This window comes from Parasteatoda tepidariorum, chromosome 3, assembly GCF_982258835.1.
Source record: "Parasteatoda tepidariorum strain Cologne lab strain chromosome 3, Ptep-v5.0, whole genome shotgun sequence".
Classification (NCBI taxonomy): domain Eukaryota; kingdom Metazoa; phylum Arthropoda; class Arachnida; order Araneae; family Theridiidae; genus Parasteatoda; species Parasteatoda tepidariorum.
The window spans coordinates 50,496,960-50,521,933 of NC_141757.1; the positions used below are offsets into that span (position 1 = coordinate 50,496,960).

Below are 24,974 nucleotides of genomic sequence, written 5' to 3' on the forward strand. Positions count from 1 at the left end.
TCATGTTCGTTTAAACTTGTTGCTTTAGCCTTATAGTTTTCAATATTTTCAAATCCTGTTAATTCTCTCATACCATGCTCATTTGTAAAATTAACCATTATTTATTTTCCTTACAGATTACAAGCAAAATGGATTAATAAAGATAGATGAAGTTCAAGAAAACTATTTTTTTATTCAGACACTATTAACAATAAGCTAAAAATTGATTTCTGTGCTTAGAAAATTCAAGAAATGCATTTTGTACGTAAAAGGTTCACATAGAGTGACAATAATTGAACAATATGAGAAAAGGTGTAAATTGCCTAAAAACTTTTGAGTACACAAACTATATTCAACATGTAAACGTCACTTAAATTTTTTTATATTTTATAACCGTCGTTGAACAGCCGACCCCAATTTTATGTTTATGACTACCAATCTAACCTTGCAATTGTCTCCGTAGCCTTGCAAATTTTAACCCAATTCAAAAAAGGAGGACTCCAGAATCAAGTATTTTTACTAACTCACATTTGCGTAACATGGAGAGGAAAACCATGAAAACCTCCCAAGCTAGATCAAACGACAACTCTAATCCGTGATTAGTCTGTCACTGAGCATATTTTTATGTCAGCACTGTAGTCGGTGCCAGAAAAGAGTGGAATTCGTATCGACTGGCCCTCGCTAGGATTCGAACCCGGTCCACCTCATCGTGAGGAGTACAATCTATCCTCAGAGCCACCACTGCTCTCACTAACGATATTCGAATTTAGTTCATGACATGTTCGATATGCCTGCCATCATTGGCTATGATATAGCAAAATTCTGCACAACTCGCTGAAATGCGGGAGATTGATGGTGACCTCTTGAATGACAGTTTTCAGCTCAGCAATGGTTTTGTGGCTATTTCTGTACACAGTGTTCTTAATATAGCCCAACAAATATAAGTCACATGCGTTCAGGTCTGGAGAATATTGTGGCCAAATGAGTCTCATTCCAGTGGCATCTGTGTACAACAGAGCTAGAATGTGATCTCCAAAATGCTCTTCCATAACAGCAAACACTCTTTTGATCCGATAGAGTCGAGCTTAATCTTGCATGTGAGCCGCAATCGGACTGTAGATCTTCGGACTATAGGACAGAAATAAAATTCGAAATGGGAACATGAATGTATCTTTGTGATGTCATCCAAGTTGTGCTATACGTTCTTCACCTTTAAAAGGTCTTATAATCCGTATTTTCACGTAATGAGCATACACGCTTATATATGCGTATATATATGCGTCTATATGCAGTAAGTATTACTGTAAAAATTCAGTTTATAAGTTTTTTTTTGCTCCGTAAATTTTTACGACACGAAGGGGTTTAATGTTAAAAAAATGCCGGCACTCTATGTGTTTTACCGTAAATTTACCATTATTTGATTTGAAATTTTTCACACTGTTGTACAGAAAGTAATAACATCATCAAGATAAAAAACGCAACAAAATTGTAAAATCTGACAATTTTCTAACAAAATTTGTTTAATTGGCTCATTGACAACAATCATCTTCTAGTTCTAGCATTTTATTTGAGGCATTTAAAAACAGAAAACATAATATGAGCTAATATTACTAAAATTTCAGTAAACTACAAGTCTGATATCAAATTACTGACTCAAGGTCTATTAGGGAAACACATTTAAGCAGATGGAATGGAAAAAGATAGAACTGATAAGCCTGAAAACTTTATTCAAATCAACCAAGACAAAAATAATGACTTTGTCTGTAAGGAAATCATTAAAGAAACACGATTACATTTGGAGGCAAATTTAGAAATTTTTTATTTGGAATATATTACCTGGATTATGATTGAAAAATACTGGAAAACATGGTATTAAATATAGAAACAAATATAAAGAAAATAATTTTTCTGGAAAACATGGGAAGAAACCACCAAAATCCCTCATATTTTCAAAATCACATAGCTTTGTTGAAATTTACTATTTTTTCATTATTAAAGATTTATAATATTCAATTAACAATTTAACTTAGGGAATAGATTACGCATTAGATATTATATTGATTTTTATATGTTTTACAGCAAATGCCAAAACTTATTTGGGGCAAAAGGGCAAAAATTGCAATCAGTTATTTTTATTTTAGCTGGAAAATGCAAAAATAATAGTTTAATCATCTAGTCCGTAGTCTGTTCTCTTGTTAAATGTATATTAAACATGCATGCAAAATTTCAAGTAACTCGAAAGAAAATCATTTTGCAATATTGCATTTGATATAAACAAAAATAATTCAAAAATTAGTTTGGAGAAAAATCATAAAGAAGGCACAGTTAACAATGTAATAATCAAAATAAATGATGATTTTAAATCATCATAACTTCAATTCGATTTGACGTAGAAACAAAACTCGAACGGTTTCCTAAAGAGAATTAGGTCATAGTTTTATTATATATAAAATCAAGAAAATGGTATTTTGGTCGAAATGGGCTTTAAAAAGGTAGTTAAACTGGTGAAAATAATGCAAATATTTTAAATTTAGCAACTTTTGTTTCTCATATGTTTACCATCTGTTTATTCGAAGCAAATAACACAATATAAAAATAATTTCATAATTGCATTAAGCAATAGATAGTAACTGAATTAAATGCGTACTGAAAATTTCATGATGTAAAAAATAGATCCTTAATGGATAAAAAATGGATCTCAAAGGAGTATAAAAGCAAAGCATCATACACCATATTCAATCAATTGATTTATAAATAAGTTTCATTAAAATGAATGAGTGTTTAACTGTTGTATAAATCATGTAACCTCTAATAATTAAATAAAGTGTGGCTTAAAAAAGACAATAATTAAATGCTTTTTTATTATAAAATTATTTTTACCTAATGTAATATGTTAAAAATGCTTCTAAATAAAAATAAATAAGTTTCCATAAAATAACAGAAATTAAATACTGATCTTAAAATATCTTATTAAATAATGAAATTATTTAAAATTTACTATTTTCTTATCAGTTTCATATGGTTTAAAGCATTATTTTTTAAATGATTTAAAGTATTTATGACCAAACATTTTTAATAATCTCTATTTAATTTTGAACTAACATATTTCAAATAAGCTCCGTCAAAATTAATTTATTGTTTAAACATTTTTTTTTGTTTTTATCCTTAAGATGAAATGATACTCAAATAAATTAGAAATAATTAAATTCAAGAATATTTATGATTTATATATAAGGGAAATGCATCGTTATTGTCAAAAGAAAAGCTTTCAGAAATAAAAAATGTGGTTAAATTAAATATATGTATTTATAGCACCTTATTAAAATCACATAAATTTAATTTTACATCATTCAATACATTTTAAATTGTTGATAAAGTAAATTTGGTGAAAAGAAATACGTCCTCTAAAGTTAAATGCGATTCCTCTAAATATAAAGTTTTTGCTGACAGTCTAAAGAGTATCTCCAAATTAAATTATGCATTATATAAAATGTTTTTATAATTTTCTAAACATGTAAAAGCGACGGATAAATTGCGGTATGTATTTAACAAAAAATATCTTTAAAATTGGGGCTTTTAAAAATAATCACATCAATATTAAAATCAAATGTGTAAAGATAACTTATAAGGATATATTACTCTCGGGCATTTTGTTATAATTCTATTTAAATTGGCTCAAAATAAAGACCTTATAAATAAGAAATGTATTAAATTTTCAAAAAGGGAGCTCTTATTAAAATACGATTTTTAATTTGATTTGCAAAGTAATAAAAAATTTGTTATTTGCTTGAAGTATTTAGAAACTATTTTTTTCCATTCTCATTTTTAGATTGTAAGGAAAACCGTCTGTGTAAATAGTACATTCCAGATAAAATACTATTAATAAAACCAATATAGTTCTACAAAAATATAAATTCCAAATAAAATATTTAAAAAATATGTATGCACTAATTTCTATATTTATTTGTTTATTTTTCTTTGTAAGTGGGAATGAATTATTTCATTTTGATTAGTTATGTTATAACCAAAACGTAGTAGTATCACTTAATATATTTTGTTTTAAAATGGTTCAACTTGCTTTGAATTGTTGTTAAAAAGAATTAATTTAATATTATCTCTTTCTTAAGACATTTTGCAACAGTCGTTTGGAAAGAAGAATTCCTGTAAAATTACTGTACTCTAACGTAACGACATTTCTGGTAAGAAAAAAAAATACAATTTTTAAACTTTATACGAAATATTTCTCGTAAATAAAACCAAAATATACTGTACTTAAACCATTCATTTGACACTTTTTTATCTTATATAGCAATAGTTTATCGGAAATTCTGGTTTTCAAAATTATGGAGAAAACAATATAATAACAAGAGCACAATAAGTATTAAAAAAGGTGTCTTGGGATATTCATCCACTTTTAAATGCCCCTGGATAATTTTTTCTTAAATTTTTTTCAGCACGTGCGCTGCATAAAGCAACTACTTCAATTACTCTTATCTGGCGCAGTTTTTATTATTATTTTTTTTAATTTTAAAGCAATAATTTTGTTATCAGTTTAAAATTGATTCAAGCGCTTTGTTTATTTTTTTTTAAATATTAAAGCTATAGCAAAAGTGGCACTAAACCTAGTATATATTTCGGACATTTACTAATGGTCTAGTCATACTAAGTATGGTTAAGTTCCATTGCCCGTTATACATTTGCCCAGCATATCCTACACTGATGTTTTTTTAAGATAAAGTGCCATTGCTCGGTATACCCTACACCGATGTTTCTTTAAGGTTCAGTGCCACTGCCCGGTATACGTTTGCCCTGTATACCATACACTGTTCTTTTAAGGTTAAGTGCCACTGCCCGGTATACCCTACACTGATGTTTTTTTAAGGTCAAGTGCCATTGCCCGATACATATTTGCCCGATACTCCAAACGCTGATGTTTGTTCTAATTTTTCGTCAGTAAGTATTAAAATATCGAATAAATGTAATTATATCCACGAATAAATTAATATCAAATCGGATGTAATAAATATTTCGGACATTCACCAAAGCGACTAATTTGATTGTCAACATTCACCGGTGAAAGTCAACAACCACCGATTTCGGTCATTCACAGTAACATGCACATCATTTACATAATAACCTCATCAGGACGATTATTTCATACTTTGCCGAAATAGCATCCGGCATTTCAAAAAATAAAAATAATTGGCTGTGTTGGCGATGATCTCGTAAAGCGATAAAGAATCATGCATAGTACAGGTAAGGAAGATGTTAACCTCGAAGGAAAAGTGGATGAATACCCCAAGGAACCATTAAAAAAAGAGCTACAATCAAAAAAGGGGTGTTTGATTGTAGTCAGTTTAGTATGCATTAAATCAACTATTGAAAACTAAAATCAACCATTATTTTTAATGTGCAGATTAATATTCTAAATGATGCATTTATTCAAAAAAATTATCTTTTGTTCATATTTTACACGATTTTTTTTTCTTGCATTTTTTTAAGTTCACAAAAAAACTAAAGATGATGAATTAAAAGGACATATAAAAACAATAAAATCCCTTTTCCTTTATTTTAAAAAGTGATGTTGGAACTAAAAACTTGAGATATGAAATATTAAAAAAAACAATGTATTGTTTAAATGTAAATGATTTCAGAATATTCAAAGTCTAGTTTATTTTTTCCTTTCAAAAATATCACAAAATGCTAATAATTGGCATTTTTCTTTAATTGCTATTTAACAAGTACTGAGTTTGATTAAGTCTTCCACTTATTCAAACATAATCATGCATGGTAAATATAAGTATGCAATTTAAATATACATTGTAAATTATGGAATGTGAGTTATGGCACAAATAATTTTTACAATTAATAATTGCTAATATCTCACTGTAAAATACAATACAAATGTTCGTCAAATACAACTTTCAGCTTATATTTCTCAGAATACTTGCCAAGATGAGTTAAGATAATGTTCTCTTTTGAGATCATACGACAATATTGATGAAAAATAAATTCTATTAAAACCTAATGTATACTTATTGGCGTCAAGCAGTGTATCAACTTCGAGAAGCGGAATTTAAAGCATCAAAACAAGTCTGATTCTATCTTTAAATTTAAAGTTTCTTATAATCGTACTTTATTCCAACTTCTTTATCAAAATGTGAAAGAAAAGATAACTGACAGTTTCCTTGGTTTTGCTGATTTTAATACTGTCTTTACTGTTGTGATCCCTGCGATAATTGCTAGATTTGTTAATATTTTATTTACTAGATAAATATCATTTTTCAACACCTTATACATATATGTACATTATTTTTTAAAAAAAACAATGTACATTAAGGTATCTGATTAGTTAAAATACACAGCTCTGAGCAAATTTTTTTAAAGTGAGTTTATTTGAATAGTGAAATTTAAAATTCTTGTAGTTTTAGTTTTCTGAAAATAATTTCTAAAAATACTTCGCTTTTTTTTGTACTCTTCATATTTACTAAAGTTATAGCAGTTCTTATGTAAGGTGATAACTGTGGTCTTTGTCTGCGTTTATCTCAAAATAAAAAAAAATTTTCACATTTTACCCCACCTAAAACACGATATCTCATGCTGTTTTTAAAATGATTACCGACAATTTTTCATGGGTGTTTATAATTATAGCACACGTGGTTCGAACTGCAGTCTAAGAAAAAAATGCAGAATTTAATTTTATGCGTGTTTTTTCGCCAAGACAAGTGAGGAGACTTTTAAAAATTTGATTTTTTAACTAGATTGATCCCAACCTCAGTAGTATATGTACTTGCTTTTAAGATAATAATCAAAACGTAATTGAATTCTAAATAATATCCACAAAGGATTTTGCTTGTTTTAGGCGATAAGAAATATTTTCCAAATATTCAAAAATAAATGCCTTACTTTTTTTATCTAAAAATGAATGGCCATTTAAAATAATAATAATAATATTAAAAATTTGCTTGGTTTTCACACAAAATAAAACTAATAAACTAGTTTTTTTTAAAAATTTTATAATAATATTTTTAAAAAAAGCTGTCGAAACTAGTCTGATACCTTAAAACAAACAATTTGTGTTTTAGATTATGATGCATTAAAATTTAAATTCAAATAAAATTAGCTCTTACCTGATTTTTTGCTTTGAATAAGTATCGATTATTCGAAAGAGTGAAGTGATTGCAGATTGGAACAACATCATCGTGAGTTATACGCTAATCTAAACTATAAATAAAAAAAACTTTCGTTGATTGTCTTCATTCCTTTCAAGAGCCAGCACAAAGCACTGAAAAATAAAATCAAGTTTGATCAAACAACATTAGCACATCTTGCGAAATATCAGACCACAAATGACAAATATAATAATAATAGCACTCTGTCTTATAATAAAATATAATACACTATCCTTAAAAAGTTTAAACACAACCTGTTCTCTGCGTCTAATTTGAAAACGAATGGACATACACTGAAATCAAGTGTACCACCAAAAATGGTGGTAACTAAACTTTTTTCAAATATTGAGATATAGAACTCTAAAGAAGTGGATTGTGTATCTTTTCGATTTTTTGAGCCCTCTGTGAGAGTAGAAATAAGCTGGACGAGCTGCAGTTTTAAAATAAGGGAGAAACAACTTGTATGGGCACAAAAGTTGAACAAATTTTCATGTTTAATGGGAGTTGAATAACTATTCAAATAAGTTATTCAAATAAGAATAAAAATTCGTACTACCTGCCTGAGTTGTTGAGTAAACAAAATATAGTCCCTTTCCAGTTGAAAACTAAGCAGGATGCACATTAATGCAGTAAAACCTCTCGGGAGTGATCAATCTGGTCATTAATGGAGGTTGGTCGTTATTAAGGGTTACCTCCATTGACTTCAAAATGTTGTAGAGAGTACATGACTTTTCTCAAACGAGTTTAAGTTTTCAGAGTCCTTTTCTAGGTATGGAAATGCCACTTGTGTTGGCGTCATAAAAACCAGATCGATGAATAAAATTTAGCGTCAGTAAAAATTATCCCTACTGATATAATTGTGTATAAAAACAAATTCACCAATTATAAATGATAGAACTATTTTAAATAATGTTTTTTCATTTAAACAATTATGCTTTTTGTTTAAGTTTACATTTAATTTTATATCATGAAAATTAGTTAGCTTTAAAAAATTGGAAAAGGTTTGCTTGAGATGCTTAGTTTTTTTCTAGAATAACTTTTTTTCTAATTTAACTTTCAACTCTAAAAATAAGTCAATGATAGCATCGGTTTCAGTGTAATCTGACTGCAACATAAGGATGTAGATCTCTTTCAGAGATTATAAGAAAAAGCTCTCCAAAAAAGAACCTCACACAAATACACCGAAGAGACATTACATTATGACCACCCTCCATCTATAACAATGCGCTCGCAAAGGTTTTTATGGTTTCTCGCCCAGGAACAATGCTTTCATGGGCCACATTAGGACCCATAATCCTCATAGAACATTCCCTGACGTCTATAAGCTACTTGAACATAGTTGCAGACCAGGTTCACCCATTCATGGCAACAGTTTTTTCTGCGGGGGATGGTGTTTACCAACAAGATAATGCGCCATGTCATATGGGGCGAATCGTCATGGATTGGTTCGAGGAACATTCCAGTGACTTTCAAGTCATGTCTTTGCCCCCAAATTCACCTGACCTTAATCCATTAGAGCATTTGTGGTCCTACTTGGGAAACCAAATTCGTGCTGCCACGCTACCCCCTCGCAATGTGAGGGAATTGCAGGACCAGTTGGTTAGCACTTGGTACCAGATACCTCAGACTACCTATCAGCATCTTGTGGAATCAATGCCACGGTGGGTTCTAGCAATTTTGAGGGTTAAAGGTGGTCCTACATGTTATTAGCAGGGTGGTCATAATGTAATGGCTCTTCGGTGTATATTGAGTACATTTAAATTGACTCACTTGTTCTGTTAGTGTTTTTTGTTTTGAAAATGTTTCGTGTTTCCTTATTTGACCATTTCCGTAGTTGGTGCAGAAGTTTGCTCGGTCGGTGAGAGAGGTTTTGATGGTCTCTCCTAAAGGTTTTCTTCAACACAAAGTCTGCAGAATAAAATTTCATGCCAACCGAAAGTGGTCATAAATATAGGAGGTCACTACATAAAGGTGGTCTTTCCTGGTGGTTTCACAGTACAATGGTTAAAAATCTTGAACATGCCTAGGTATCCCTTCCAAAAAAAGCTAGGAAACTGTAACATATAGTGCTGTGATTTTAATCATAGTTTATTTCAATCACTTACCATCTATTTACTTCAATTCAAATCATCTGGGAATTTTTTTTCATCACATTCCCTACAGACTAAATAACATTTAATGATAGATGTCCTCCGATGAATTTTGTCGGAAGTTACGTTGATTCTTCCACTTCACTAATTTCTGCTCTTCATTAGTTTTTTGTTTCATTTTTATTGAAGAACGATCCCTATGATTTTGAAAATCGCTTTCACTCTACACTTTCATTTTTCTGTATCTCCCTAAATATAATGTGTTTCAAACATTCAAAATAAGTTGCTGATTACGAAGTATGCAGTGCTTACGATTTTATTTCATAATTTTATTTTAATAACCATAAAAGGAAGTGCTTTTGCTTCAAGAGCAGGCAGAGGTTAAACCATTAAAATTAATGAAATTGTATTATCATTTCAAAAAGAAACAACTATTTCTTCAAACCGTAAGTTAGACATATTTGGTTTAATAAAAAATTGTTTCACTATAGAAATAATTTTAAATCAAACACATTCAATTCTCCAATTCCTCCTAATGTCAATAGAATGATGTTGCACATTTAAACCAACTGTTCAAGGGCATGTTCACATTGTTCATTTCAAAATGAGTTCAAAAAAAGAGAATATTTACTCATTGTACATTTCTTTTTGCTTTTCCATTTGAAAGCAAATATATATTGTTACTACTCATTTGTTTTTCAAGCGGAACTTAAAACCATTTATAACGTAACTACTCTAACGTACATTGTCAGCATAAATATTGACAAATTTTTTTTCAACTAATCAGTTTAAAAGCTTTCTTCAACCGTTTTGAAAAGCAATTTGTAATGATCTTACTTTTTATAAAATTACTTTTACCAAGTTACCGTAGCTGTTTTAAGAGCAGTGAAGATATCTGTAAATCTTATTTATTATGGACTGCATAGAAACAAATACGATCAATGCCGGTAATAAGGAATTGCTTAGTAAAACTTAGTTCATAAAAATATCCAGGAACAACGATCCATGAGATAACCTGGAACAAATATCAAACTCCTACGTTTAAAATATTTTTAGTACCAAGAATGAGAAGACGCTTAAAGGGCAAAAATTGAAAGTCATTTACACGAATTCAATCCAAAATGAATCGAAAAGTCGATACGTTTTAATTTTTATTAAATCAATTATTGAAAAACCACGATTGTTATGGAGAGAGAAAAGATTTTTTACCGTGACTTTTATTTTTCAAAAATTTTAATGCTCCGGATATCCTAGCAAAATTGTGAATCAATTGTAAATCTAAAATTTAATGGAAACCATCCCAAATTAAATTGCCTTTTCAATCACAATAACCACGAAGACCTTTCAAAATATTAAAAAGAAATTAAACTTTTCATTAAAACCACTTGAGAGTTAAAAGAGAAAATGCAGGAAACAGTAAAGATAAGCAGAATAGAGAAAGTGATCACTCTTCATTAAATGTCGTATTACTGATAAGTAATTTATTTCATTTTGCAAAGGTCTTGATGCATTACATTTTAAATTCTTGCGATTTAAAAATATTTTATAGTAAAACTAAAAAGTTCCAGAGTCGGAATTAAATAATTTGTTCAAGAGAATGCAGCCCAATGGCATCCTCTTTTCTCCCGTCGCTGACTGTAGTGTAAGCAAAACGCTTCGCTGTTCTACCATTCATAACGAGCTAACTTATAAGATTAAATTGATAAATACAGTTCATTAACTAGCTATTAATTCATGAAAAATTTATCCTTCTTGAATTTGATTATACGACAGTATAATTTAACCAAAGCAAAAACGATGTATCAATAAAATGGTTTAACGCGTTAAACCTAATATTTATTATTAGGTTTTATTATTATTAGAAAGAAAACTAAAAAGCCGAGAACAAAAAAAGGGAAAGATATAATGTCGCCATCAGCTCACACGATTATATTCGCAAAAAAGTGCTTTCTAATATGGTATTAATATAAACGAAGCAAAATATATCAATACAACAATGTGAGGGGCACCGGAAAAATTGAAACGAAAAAAAAAAACAACTTCCGTTTCAATTTTTTTGATGCTTTCGGTTTCAATTTTTTTTGGTGCTTTTGGTTTCAATTTTTATGAATACAATCTTGGAAAGCTCTTTTTTTGCAGATGAATTCACGTGAGCTAATGATGAGATTAAGTCTTTACCTTATAAACTTTATTCTATTTTTTTCCATGTTCAAAATGAAGAATAAAACAAAGAGAAATTAAAGACACATGAAAAAAGGGGGAAATAATAAGTAATAAGTAAAAAAATAACAAACAGTTTAAAAAAAAGGGGATAAAATTTTAATTAAGAAACTGGAAAAAAAGGCGGAAAAAAATATATAATCTTTTCATCAGCCCACACGATTATATCCGTAAAACAGAGTGCTTTCTGATATTGTATCAATAAAGCCAAAGCTAAATATATTAATACAATAGTGTGAGGAGCACTCAAAAAATTTGTGTCGTTCTTACTGCACTGAAGTAATTTGTTAGTCTGTGCATTGATTTGTTAGTTACCAAGGATAGGCCCGAAATAGATGTGCGCAAGGTAATATTATACTGGATAATTTTAAAAATTGACCATAAATAGTTTTAGAAAATAGATGTTTATTTAAGAAAAAATATAAAATAGAAAAGAGAAACATAAATTGCCTTTTTCGCAAATAATTTTAGCCACAGATTTGCACGAAATGGATTTGCATATGGAAAAATTGTATAGATTAACAAAGGAAATTACTTAGTAAAGGAATTTTTAGTAAATAATTTTATCCACGGATTTGCCCGAAATGGATTTGCACATGGAAAAATTATACAAATTAACAAAGAAATTATTTACTAAATAATTTTGGCGATAGATTTACTCGAAATGGATTTGCATATGGGAAAATTATAAAAATTAACAAAGAAATGTTTAGTAAATATATCCACAAAAATATACGATTAATTCAATGATTTAATATTATGTTTATATAAAATGAAACTTATTGTTTTTCTTAACTTTCTTCGTGTTTTCTTGTATTTATATATATATATATATATATATATATATATATATATATATATATATATATATATATATATATATATATATATATATATATATGTATATATATATATATATATATATATATATATATATATATATATATATATATATATATATATATATATATATATATATATATATATATATATATATATATATATATATATATATATATATATAGTATATAGATAGTGACAAATTAAATATAAATTTTCTTTCTAATATGGAAAAAGACTTTAATAAACAATATAGCATTAAAGCAATTAAAGATTTTGTCTTCTCCCTTAAGAATTATGAAGTAAATAAGTTCTACGATCTTATTACTGATTTTTCTTTCATTAATCTACATTTCAAAATTCTTTGTTTCGATCATATAAAAGCCAAAATGAGCAAAATTTCGCCTAATAAAAAGAAAAGTTTAGATAATTTATATTTCGTCATTAACTTTCAAAATCCAATTTTCGATACAATCAAATTTCTCAAAATTTTTGAAAATTTTAAAGCTTTATTTCGATTAAAAGATTTTAACATAATTAAAAGTTTTAAATATAACAAATCTCTTGGTAGAACCATATTTAACTATAATGATATAAGCAAAAATTTAGGGAGTATTAATATATCCGATTATGAATGTCACTGTGAGGAGGATAAATATTTTGATTTTGTTGATAAACATCATAAACATATTATTACTGGTAATTTAAATATTATAGAAAACGTGGAACTTAGGAATTTAATGAAAAAAGGCACAAAATTTAGACCCATTTACAATATATATCAATCAATAAAATTCTAAGATACTTCCTTAATGATCTCAATAGTTTTTGTTTAGAGATATCAAATAGATTCTCTTTACCTTTAGGTATGCTAACAGAATGAAAATGGGGTGTTTATTATTACTTTAAAAACTTTATTTTCAGTATTTAAATAAGAATAACAATTCAAAAATTTTTTCTAATATTGATCAATCAATTAAGCAACTTCAAAAAATTTTTGTAATTACTCCCATAGACAAAGCTAACAATAATTATGCTATATTCTGTAAAAAATTCTATGCTGAACTTTTAAATACGGAATTAAAAAATAGTAAACATTTTAAACTTAATAATTTCAATAATAGTATTGTCATTAAAAAAATTCTAGCTTTTTACAAGAGATTAAAAATTAAAATTAGCATTATACAATTTCCTTACTTAATTATCAGACCTAAATTTCATAAAATTCCAGTAAAATTTAGAACTATCACATGTGGGTCTAATACTTATTTAACGAAACCTGGCAACATTTTCTCTAACTACTTAAATAAGATTATTAACAATATTACTAAAGAAGGTTTCTCTTGGATTATCACTAATAATCAACCGATTTTAGAATTCATGAAACATAATAAAATTAATTCTATTGCGAATTTTGATTTCCAGGATCTTTTCAATAGCATTCCCCTTTCTAAACTAAAAGATGTCCTTTTGAATTATTACTATGATTTTAAAAATATCCCTTGTTGCGATTTTGATTATTGGGAAATTCTAATTAATATTTGTCTTTTTAGTAATTATCTTTACAATGGAAAGGATATTTTTCTTCAAATTAATGGAATACCACAATGATCTAATTATTCATCTCTCTTAGCTAACTTATTTTTGCATTATTATAAAAAAAATTATACTCTCAGTATTTAATATGTTTTTAGATATATTGATGACTTAATTATCTTTAATTTCCAAGATTTTACTATTTTATTTAATGATATATACCCTGAGGAATTAATCTTACTTCGTAATTATGATGATAATATTAATTTCAATTTTTTGGATTTGGGTATTATAAAAGTTGAAAATATCAGCTTTGCTGATTTATACGATAAAAGAAATGATTTTAATTTTAATATTAATAAACTAATTACTTGGAATTCTAATGTTTTAAGGAGCATCTATTTAAATACCACTTTTAATGAAATGTACAGAATTAAAAGAATGTGTAGTAATATTTATTTATCCAAAAACAAATCGATAAACTCTTTCAAAATTTGATAAAAGAAACAATGGATACCCAACTAAAGTAATAAACTTTTATATAAAATCATTGAATTAATCGTATATTTTTGTGGATATATTTATTAAACATTTTTTTTGTTAATTAATATAATTTTCCCATGTGCAAGTCCATTTCGGGTAAATCCATTTCCAAAATTATTCACTAAATAATTTCTTTGTTAATTTGCATAATTTCTCCATGTGCAAATCCATTTCGGGCAAATCCGTGGTTAAAAATATTTACAAAAAAATTCCTTTACTAAATAATTTCCTTTGTTAATCTATACAATTTTTCCATGCGCAAATCCATTTCGGGCAAACCGTGGGTAAAATTGTTTGCTAGAAATTTCTTTATTAATTTATACAATTTTTCCATGTGCAAATCCATTTCGGGCAAATCCGTGGCTAAAATTATCTACTAAATTTTTTCTTTGTTAATTTTTCCATGTGCAAATCCATTTCGGGCAAATCCGTGTTAAAATTATCTATCAAAATTTTTTTCTTTGATAATTTATGCAATTTTTCCATGTGCTAATCCATTTCGTGCAAATCCGTGGCTAAAATTATTTGCAAAACAGGTAATTTATGTTTCTCTTTTCTATTTTATATTTTTTCTTAAATAAACAACTATTTTCTAAAACTATTTATGGTCAATTTTTTAAAATTATCCAGTATAATATGACCTTGCGCACATCCATTTCGGGCCCATCCTTGGTAGCTAACAAATCAATGCACAGGATAACAAATCACTTCCGCAGTGCAGTAAGAACGGCACTTTAAAGCCCTCTATTCACAGTCAATTTGCTCTTTTGTTTTCATAATTTGTAATCTGGCAATCATTCTGCTAAAGCATTTTTTAAGTCATTCGTGAAAAAATTGCAGTCCATCATGCCGTCATTCAGCCCCTGCCGTTCATGTAAGTAGATCTTATTTCACTACTCGCTTTATAGTCCATTTTTATACTGTTTTTCTTTTTCTTTTATTTTATTTTCTGTTTTTACATGTTATTTTTACTTATTTTTACTTTTTGTGTTCGATTTTATTTGTTGTAATTTTTGTAAAAAAAATTTTTTGAGTGCTCCTCACACTATTGTATTGATATGCTTTGCTTTGGCTTTATTAATACAATATCAGAAAGCACTCTGTTTGGCGGATATAATCGTGTGGGCTGATGGAAGAATTATATCTTTTTTTTCGGTTTTTTTAAATAAAATTTCATTTTTTTTTTTAAATTGTTGTTTGTTATTTTTTTACTTATTATTTCCCCCCCCCCTTTTTTTCATATGTCTATAATTTTTCTTTGTTTTATCTTCATTTGGAACTTTTCTAATGAGTTCAATTTACTTGCAGCTTAAGCGCAATAAATGAAACTTATTGTTTTTCTTAACTTTCTTCACGTTTTCTTGTATTTATTATATATATATATATATATATATATATATATATATATATTTATATATATATATATATATATATATATATATATATATATATATATATATTATATATATATATATATATATATATTTTATATATATATATATATATATATATATATATATATATATATATATATATATATATATATATATATATATATATATATATATATATATATATATATATATATATATATATATATATATATATATTTTATATATATATATATATATATACAAAACATTTAAACAACATCGCTCATTTGAAGAAACAACTTGTATTTTTAAAAGGCAAGCATTGGCTTCTACAAGCCTTGGAAATTACTTATTAATTGTAAAAAATAATTTGAATGTTATTTCAGATGTTTGTTATCTTTTCCGCGGAATGAAAACATGCAGTTCTGAAAAGAGTTTTGCAAAATGGTAAAAGGAAACACTAAGAAATGCAAATAAATGGAGGAAATTTTTATTATAAACAATCTTTTAAATAATAATTTGATTACGAAATTGTAGTTCCAAATTCTAAGCCATTGCATGAGTGTTGATGTTTCAAGAATATTGTATTTTTAATTTAACTATTTCTCCTTCCTTACAATAATTTTTGTGAGAGATTCTAATTTTTTTTATCAATATTCTTGATCTAATTTTACTCTCTGATCTGGAGTAAGTAAATATTATTGAATAATACATTCCGGTATGTTCCTGTGTTTCTGAGCAAGTAAATTAAATAGAAATTTCATTTTTAGCATTTTACTATGAACTTCACGCGCATCATATTATCATCTAATTCGAAAGAACTAAGTAAATGTTATAGTAGGTTATTTTTAAAATTTAATTCTCTACAGAATTAAAAAAGATTGTTTTATTAATTGTTTTAAATTAGTCAAGTTTTAAAGATTAATTTTTTGATTCTTTTTCTAAAAAAAATGTAAAATATCGATAAAATAGGTTAAATGCTTGCAAAATTGGACATAAAATCTTTATTTAAAGATTTATTTCTCGAAAAATTTTATATTGAATAAAGTTTGGTTTTATATTTATCTTATATCATAAATCATTGAGCTTTTTAAAATATTTTTTTGTAATTATAGGGCTCTGTAATCAAGAAACGGTTGTGCGTGTTTAAGCAATTAAATTAGTATACCAACTGAATTTATTTAACTTTCCTATACTAATGTCATACAAAAGTTTCAAAATTTCTAAAGTTTCTTCTAAAGTTTCAACAGTTTCAACACCAACTTTAGAAGTTGCAGTCAAACTTAAGGATTCTAAATTTGTATTTATAGTGACCACCGCTTATTAAAATTACATTCCCTCCAAGACACAGACAAGACTCCAAGACAGAATTAAAAAAAATCGTTTTTTAATTCTGAATAAAAGTTTGAAAACGAAGAAATAATAATTATTTTTTTAAAATTCAAGTGATAAGTAACAATGCTTAACAAATAACTAAAGAACAATTTAAAGTTCTAAATTTCAAAAAGTACGTAACATAAGTACATTAGCACATGTAGATGTATTTCAAATCAATACTCTCCTAAAAAGAAAATAACCACGAACCACTGAAGATTGCAGGATTTTGGAAATCCAGCCTGAGGTTAATAAATTTAAAAAAAAGCTGTTAGAAGTAGGCTCCCAAGGAGAAAAACGAAATAGCTTTTTACCATAATGTGCCTTTCTAGAAACAGAAAAATGAAAACTTAGCTTGCAACTGGTAACATCTCTGACCAAAATCAGATAAATACCGCAACAACAAAACGAAACAAAATTCGATTTTGCAGAAGCCACGTACAAACGATAAACTGTTGGGAAAAGGGTCAAGAAAAAAAAATGGATAAGGGAAAACTGATAAAAGAGAGACACTTTTATTTGCTGCTCCAATCAATATCACCTTTTTCTACTTTCTTGCACCGTGGGCTTCAAAAAATTCAATAGTATTTGTTGGAAAGTAGCGGCATAGCACTCTTTTCAGAAATTCGAAGCTCTTATGAAAGAGTGCTTCGGTAATGAATGAAATGAAAAATCAAGATTTCTTTTCAAATATTTTATTCTTTTGATCTATCTCCTGTGCTCACTTAGTTTGAATCACCTCTCCCTTTTTTTGGAAAATAAAACTAAGTAAAATTTGCTAAATTTTGTTAAATATCATTTTAGAAATTGTCGATGCTTTTTTCAAAAAAAAAAATTCGATTTAATCGAAGGAATTTCTTACTAACTGTCTTGTTTCAATGAACTATCTTATTCATTAACTCTTTTTCAGTTCAGGACAATATTTTCACATTAAATGATCTTTTTTTTAAATGTTTTAATTAATTTTATCAAGAGACAAATTATTTCTCAAATTCCATAAGAAAGTAATACAATTTCAGAATTGAATGTATCATCACTTAACCTAAAATCGTAATACTATCTACGGTGAGCTCATGAAAACATTACTTAAAAATTTCGCTTTTAAAATACTATAAATATATAAAAAAAATTTAAATTTAGCAGAATGAAACTAAAATTTTTTAATTAAGAAATGTAACTCAACAATATTTACGTTTGTATTTTGTTCTCTTTATAAATGCATGGTATGCTATTGCTTTACTGTATTATTGACTTAAAATTTTTGATATTAAAGTTTTTTAATAAAAAATAAAACAAATATATATTGTAAAAATAATAAACATTTAAGTCTTTTTATACATGAAAAATACTTGAAACTTTTTAGATAAAAAAGAATATGAATTTAATACCTACAAATTTCTTACGCCCTAGAATGTTTTGTAATATACCCATATTCAAATTTTGAGAATTGCAATAAAAATATAAACAAATGTTATGTAACAATAAAAAAAAGCAAGATTTAAAGAAAACAAGTAGACCACTGAATTTTACACTCTTTTTAATAAAGATGAGAAAAAAAATATTCTATCATCGTCTTTACAATTAGTGAACTGTCAGGAATTAACTTTTATCTGAAACTTTATCTTCACTAACCAGCTACTTCTACACGGGGTAAAATTGCTTAAAACAAGAACTTATTTTTGTTTTATAACTAAATTTTGACATTTTAAGTAACAAATTATTCATTTTGTTTTTCAAAGGGATATTTTTGTTGATTATCTTCTTTATAAGAAGTATTACATTTTAAACAGAGGTGCTTAAGTTTTAAAAAATATTAACATAAAAAAATACTTTTTACAGCAATTCTGCTTATTTGTAATGTTCAACTTTGAAGGAAAGCTTAAATTTGAAATTTTAATGTGTTTAAAAATATTTAAAGGAATATATTCACAAAAATAATGCAATGTAAACTCTTTAGTAATTTTCTCCATTGATCCCCCTTATAGCCTGAAAACTATTTTAAAACACTTTAAGAAATAACTGTTAAGCAATTGACTTATTAACAAGGTTAATACGTTAGTTCAGTTACTCATTTAAGATCAGTGTACTTTTTTAATAACGAGAAATATGACAAGATGTTTTCAAACTTTTATGTATATAAACGGATGAAATAAATAAAAAATATGGATCTACACTTTTGTGAGACTCGCTGTCCAAATATGGATCCATATGTTGACGGCGAACTAACACCAAAACTAAAACTTTTAATCAAATAGCAATTAATAAATTAATGACTAAAATATATAAAATATTATATAATTCAAAGTGGAATTTTTATGAACTTCACCCGGAGTATATTTAAATCAGGAGTAATGAAAAACTTTAAATGACAAATGACAATGAAAGTTTTTTTTAATGACAGGATCGCTAAGTAAGTTTTAATAGGGGCTAAAATATGGATAGAAGTGGATATTTTTTTGAAATGAGTCCATATTGACAAAATATTGGCTTTTAGAAAAAGTTTCAAATCACTTTACTATTTAAATAACTTTCAAAATTGTTTTCACTTTAAACCATTATTTCCATTGACGTGACCACACAATAAATATAAAAGAACTATGAATTCCTGTTGAATGAAGGAACAGTGACATGACCCCCTAAATTCTTATCCTAAGTACAAAATGGTCAACAATTAAAGCCATTCATAATCAGTGTATTTTTTTTCAAAGCATACAACCAATAAGCAACACTTTCCTTTTTTTTAAAAATTGTCTTAGCCTCATATTCGCCAAAGATTTGTGAATACTATTTCAATGTGGACCAGATTAATTTTGTTACTAAGGTTTATATAACAAAATGTACAATTATTCTAATAAATACCAATAAGTTTTTTATATTTATAATTTTAATTCTACACCACAATTATAATGATGGTAGTAGGGTAATCAGTTAATCAGTAATTTATCTAATCAACCATTTAGTTAATCAACAATTTAGTGGAATATAAATATTTAATTAAATACCACTGCATAAAATCACATCCTCTGTAAACGAGCAGAAATTTCAATTAATGAGTACTACTCTAAATATTTTAACTAAACATTAAAACTCTAAATATTTTAATTAAACATTAAGCCTTTTTAATATTTATCTAGCAAACATGAAGTTGCACAATCATTTCCACTTTTTTAAAATATATTTATAAGTGTTAGAAATAGCATCACTACTTATTTTATTTTATTCACTACATTTAATTATTGGTAAATAAAACCATGTCAATAATATTTAGTAATTACCATGGCAGCAAAAGAATTTACACCTGTGCTATATTTCTACATTTCTGTCTCTTAACAACTTAACATAATTTCCGTGTTTTCAAACAAATATTTACGTGTTGAAATTTTGAAGCTATAAAAATTTGAAACCATATAAACCATTTTAGAAATCTTTAAAAATAAACAGTAAAAAAATTTTTTTGTTTTCAACTGTCGTTTTTCGCAATAGATGAAAAAAAAACTAAAAAGAGTGTGTAAAAAGTTTATAAAATATTATTATATGGATTAAAAAACAAAGTATACTAAACGAGCTAGAGAGTTTAGGAAACAAATAGAAGATCAACAAGATGTAACTAAAGTCGGAAAAGATTGCAAATTCTACATCAATTAAATTGCAATTTTTTAAAAATTTGCAAATTCGAATTACTATCTTATATATTAATTAGATCTTTAATGAATAGGTAGCCATAAAAAATATTAAAATTGAATAGGAAACATATTTGAGATGTTTTGCTTTGTAAGAAAAGTGAAATGAATATTTTTATGTTTTGGAAACAAATGAAAAGAGTTTTTGTGCATAGCAATATCATGCTTCAAACTCACAACAATTCGTTAGGTTTTTTATCATTGATAATAAATTAAATAAAATATGTTATTTTCTTATTTTTTTAAACACTTTCATTTAAAATGTGTAACTAGTTAAAAATGCATAAACTACATATTTTAAATTATAATTTGAAGAATTAATTAATATAATATTACCATTTCCCGTTTTTTTTTGTATTGTATAAAAAACTAAACTATTTGTCTCACAGCCTTTTTTGAAAGTTCTTAGTTTAAAAAATGTATCTAAAAATTATTGATTAGTTAAATTAGAAAATGTTTCTTCGATTAATCTATAAGCAGCAAATTTTTTCTGTACATTCATGTAAATTGTACAAAATTGTCCTACTATCAATTTTTTTTATGAAATACTAATATATTTTAATCACGATATTTTAGAATCCATATTTTATTCATACATTTTATTTATATTAATACACTTGAATGATTTTACTAAACGTATGTACATAAAAAAATCTTGTTCTGTGATTAAGCGTTTTAATACAAAATTGTTTAACAAAGAACTAAATAGGACACCAAAAGTAATTTTGTACGGAAAATTCTTTCGAAGTAAGATAATCAAGTTAAGATTGTTTCACGTGTAACATGTTTTTTTGCTTTTTAGTTTACATATTGCACTATATATTGAAAGGAACTTCAGTCAGATGCTATTTTTACTTTACATAGTACATTAAAACCGATATATTCATTGTAAATTTGAAAGATTCGAATATGTAGACAGCTTGAAAATATGAACATCATTCTGTGAAAATATGAACATTTTTCACTCAAAAACCCCAGATAATATAAAATCCTGACTTTGTTTGATGATTTTGTGCTAATAAGAATATTCTATTGTACTATTTAGTTTTCAATAAATTAGTCCAATTAATTTTTTTTCTTCTTTTTTTTTAACTATTACTTTTAAATTTGTAAGGGTAAAAGAAATAAAGAGTTAAGGTTGAAGCAAAACGAAAACATTTAATTTAATTTGCCAGCATAATTTAACCTCTAATTACAAAATTTAAATTGATTAAAATAAAAAAAACTATACAAGTCCTTTTATTAACACTATTTCTGTAACTAAAAGCTTAAACATTGAAACAAAGTTTCCTCATCATTAAAAAAAAGTGTTCTAGCAATTTCAATGTTCATTTTAGTTTATACATATTTCTGTGTTATTATCTTCACTTTGGAACACATATATGATTTCATATGAAAATGTCAGATACCCTTGTTTATTTTAAAAATAACATCATTGTGGTAAAATATTTCAAAACAGATAACAATTCTCTTCGTCTTAGATTTAATAAAAAGGTATAATATTTCATGTGCAACATTGTCTGAAATGCGAAATTAGCAATAAATGGTATTACTACTGAAGAAATATTTTTCATAGATATAACCCAATACAATTCTCTTAAAATGTCTCCATTTACTTCTCGCATGTCAACGATATAACAAATGCATTTATCGTTGGACATTTATAAATGCTCTGCCACCTGTTGATCCCATCTGTCAAGCTAACACTTTCTCTACCCTCCACTAAAATGATTGAAGTTCCCGCTTTAGAGTTCCTTTCTCCAAAACTCACTCCATATTCCTACTCAAGCGCACACGCCCCCGCATTCCAGGAGAAACGGGAAAAAAATCTGGGGAAATAAAAAAAATGATATTAAGACAAAACCAAGCAGCTTCCTCTTACCTGGTTAAAAATTTGCTCTTGGAAATGATGTAGCCACAGACCGAATGTAATAACAGAAGTGGAGCAGCTTTAACTCTCGCGGTCACAGTTACGTTTAACGTTCAGCGCCCCCAGCCGGTTGAAATAAATCGATAGAATATGAAATAGCCCTGGAAATACCGGAGCGTGTAAAGAATAACTTCTGAGCTCATTTTGGCCCGAAACTACTTAATAGAAACTCTCAGATCTTGCCAAGATAGCTATTTGGGATCTTCTTTCAATTAGATTTAAAAAATGCATTAAAACAGTTGATTAGAAAATCGAAGATGATAAATTGTAAGCAACAGTTTTAGTTGCTAGCATTTTAATGAATGATCGAGTTATATTTAATAACAGGGACCTGAGTGTAAAGATCTTTATTTAATAAGCAACTTAAATGTAGATAATAATTTTAAATAATTTTCAATCTCTGTAATCGAATAATTAAAAATTACTTGAAAAAGAGAATCAGAGAACATAAATGCAGTTAAAAACTAATATTCTTGTTCATATTTAATTAAATTTTATAGCCGTCTTTAAACAGCTGACCCAATTTTAGGTTTACAACTACCAATGCTCCCCTCCGTAACCTTGTAATTTTTAAAAGAATCCTGAAGACAAGGAAACTCCTGGATCAAGTATTGGGAGAAATTTCGCTTTCGTCGGGGACTTCTTATGATGGAAATCACCCACATTTGCGTTTCAGGGGGAGGAAAACCACGAAAACCTCCCATTGCTAGTTTCACAGCAAGGGAACTCTAATTCGTGATCCGTCTACCACTGAGGGTATTTTACGTCAGCACTGTGATCAGTGCAAGCTGGGTGGAGAATTCAAATCGACCAGTCATTGCTGGGATTCCAACTTGGTTCACCCCATTGGGAGGCAAGCGCTCTAACCCCTGAGCCACCACTCCACTTTTGTTCGCATTTCAAAACAGTCGTTGAACAGCAGACTCAATTTAGGGTTTAGGACTACCTGGTTCAACCCCGTAGCCTAGTAATTTTGAACCGTGGGAACAAGACAAGGGAATCTTGGATCAAGTATTAGGAGAAATTTGAATCGTGGAGTTTTGATGGAAGTTACCCGCATTTGCATTTCATAGAGAGTAAAATACGAAAACCTCCCATGTTTAGTCTGACGTCAAGGAGACTCTAACCCCTGATCCGCTTGTCACTGAGGATATTCTACGTCATCACTGGGGTCGTTGCGAACCGGGTGCGGAATTCGTCTCTACCTGCAATTGCTGGGATTCGAACCCGGTTCACCTCACTTGAAGACGAATGCGTTATCCCTTACGCCACCATGGTCCAATTTGTCTGTATTTAAGAAACTCTTTGATGTAGTGAAATTTGATACATTTTTTCTCCGCCTTGTTTTCTGCGCAAAAAAAGGTCTGTGAGAAAAACATCAAATTTACCGACAATCACTCATGTATCATCTCTTCTTGTTTATTCATTATTCGATGTAGTTGGTAAAAATAGTTATAGTTGCTGATTTTTCTTACAAAAGAATATTTACAAAACTTTTTCTCTTCGAAAACAAAGTATCAAGATTCAATAAATACGTATGCCTATGCTATTAAAATAATTGATTGAAAAAACTATATTTTAGTAAGATATTAAATAAAAACAAATAAGCTTACAAATCTCCAACGTAAAAACCCAAAAAAATCTTTTTACCATGATAGAGTTTGCATTTGAATTAAAAAAAAAAGTATGTAATATACGGATCTATTAAATTTGTTTCCCTGAAAAATTTTGTAGGCTAAAATTTTTAATTTTTCCTTCATTTGTTTAAAGAATTTTGCAAAATAAAATGAGTAAAATTCTGAATTGAATAAAATTCTGGAATGAATATAATTCTTTTCGATATCTGTTATATGATACTTAATATCTCCTCATAATATAAAAAAGCATTTCATCAAAAATTTACCTCAGGTTAATAAAAATTAGTCCTAGAAATTGGAAAACTATTATAAATCATTCCCCCTTTTTAAGTTTTTTAAAAGTTCACAAAGAAACTTATTTTAATTGATCACTTTTTTAAATGGATATGTTTGTTCTATCTATATATTTCCATCTATAAAATTTTAATTATAATTTGCCTAAGATATGTTAATCTAGTCTCTGGGGCAAAAAAGGTAGACACATAAAAATATATTTAAAAAAAGCATAATTCAATTTTCATAGCTTCGTGATTGTATTTATTGATTTATTAATTTAAATTATATGTCTTCAACTGCTGATGAAGTAACAAAATACACGAT

The 24,974-nt window shown here is 27.4% G+C and overlaps 1 protein-coding gene across 1 annotated transcript in view; it reads right to left on the reverse strand.

Annotated features, from left to right (window-relative positions):
* LOC107436145 (GTPase-activating Rap/Ran-GAP domain-like protein 3) overlaps positions 1-22,792 on the reverse strand; it is a 607,350-nt gene extending 584,558 nt beyond the window's left edge. The window contains exons 1-2 of the mRNA XM_071179217.2: positions 22,690-22,792; positions 7,110-7,264 (exon numbers count right to left, since the gene is read on the reverse strand). The gene's annotated coding sequence lies outside the window, so the exon portion shown is untranslated. The remainder of the gene's footprint in view (positions 1-7,109; positions 7,265-22,689) is intronic.
* Positions 22,793-24,974: the final 2,182 nt, after the last annotated feature.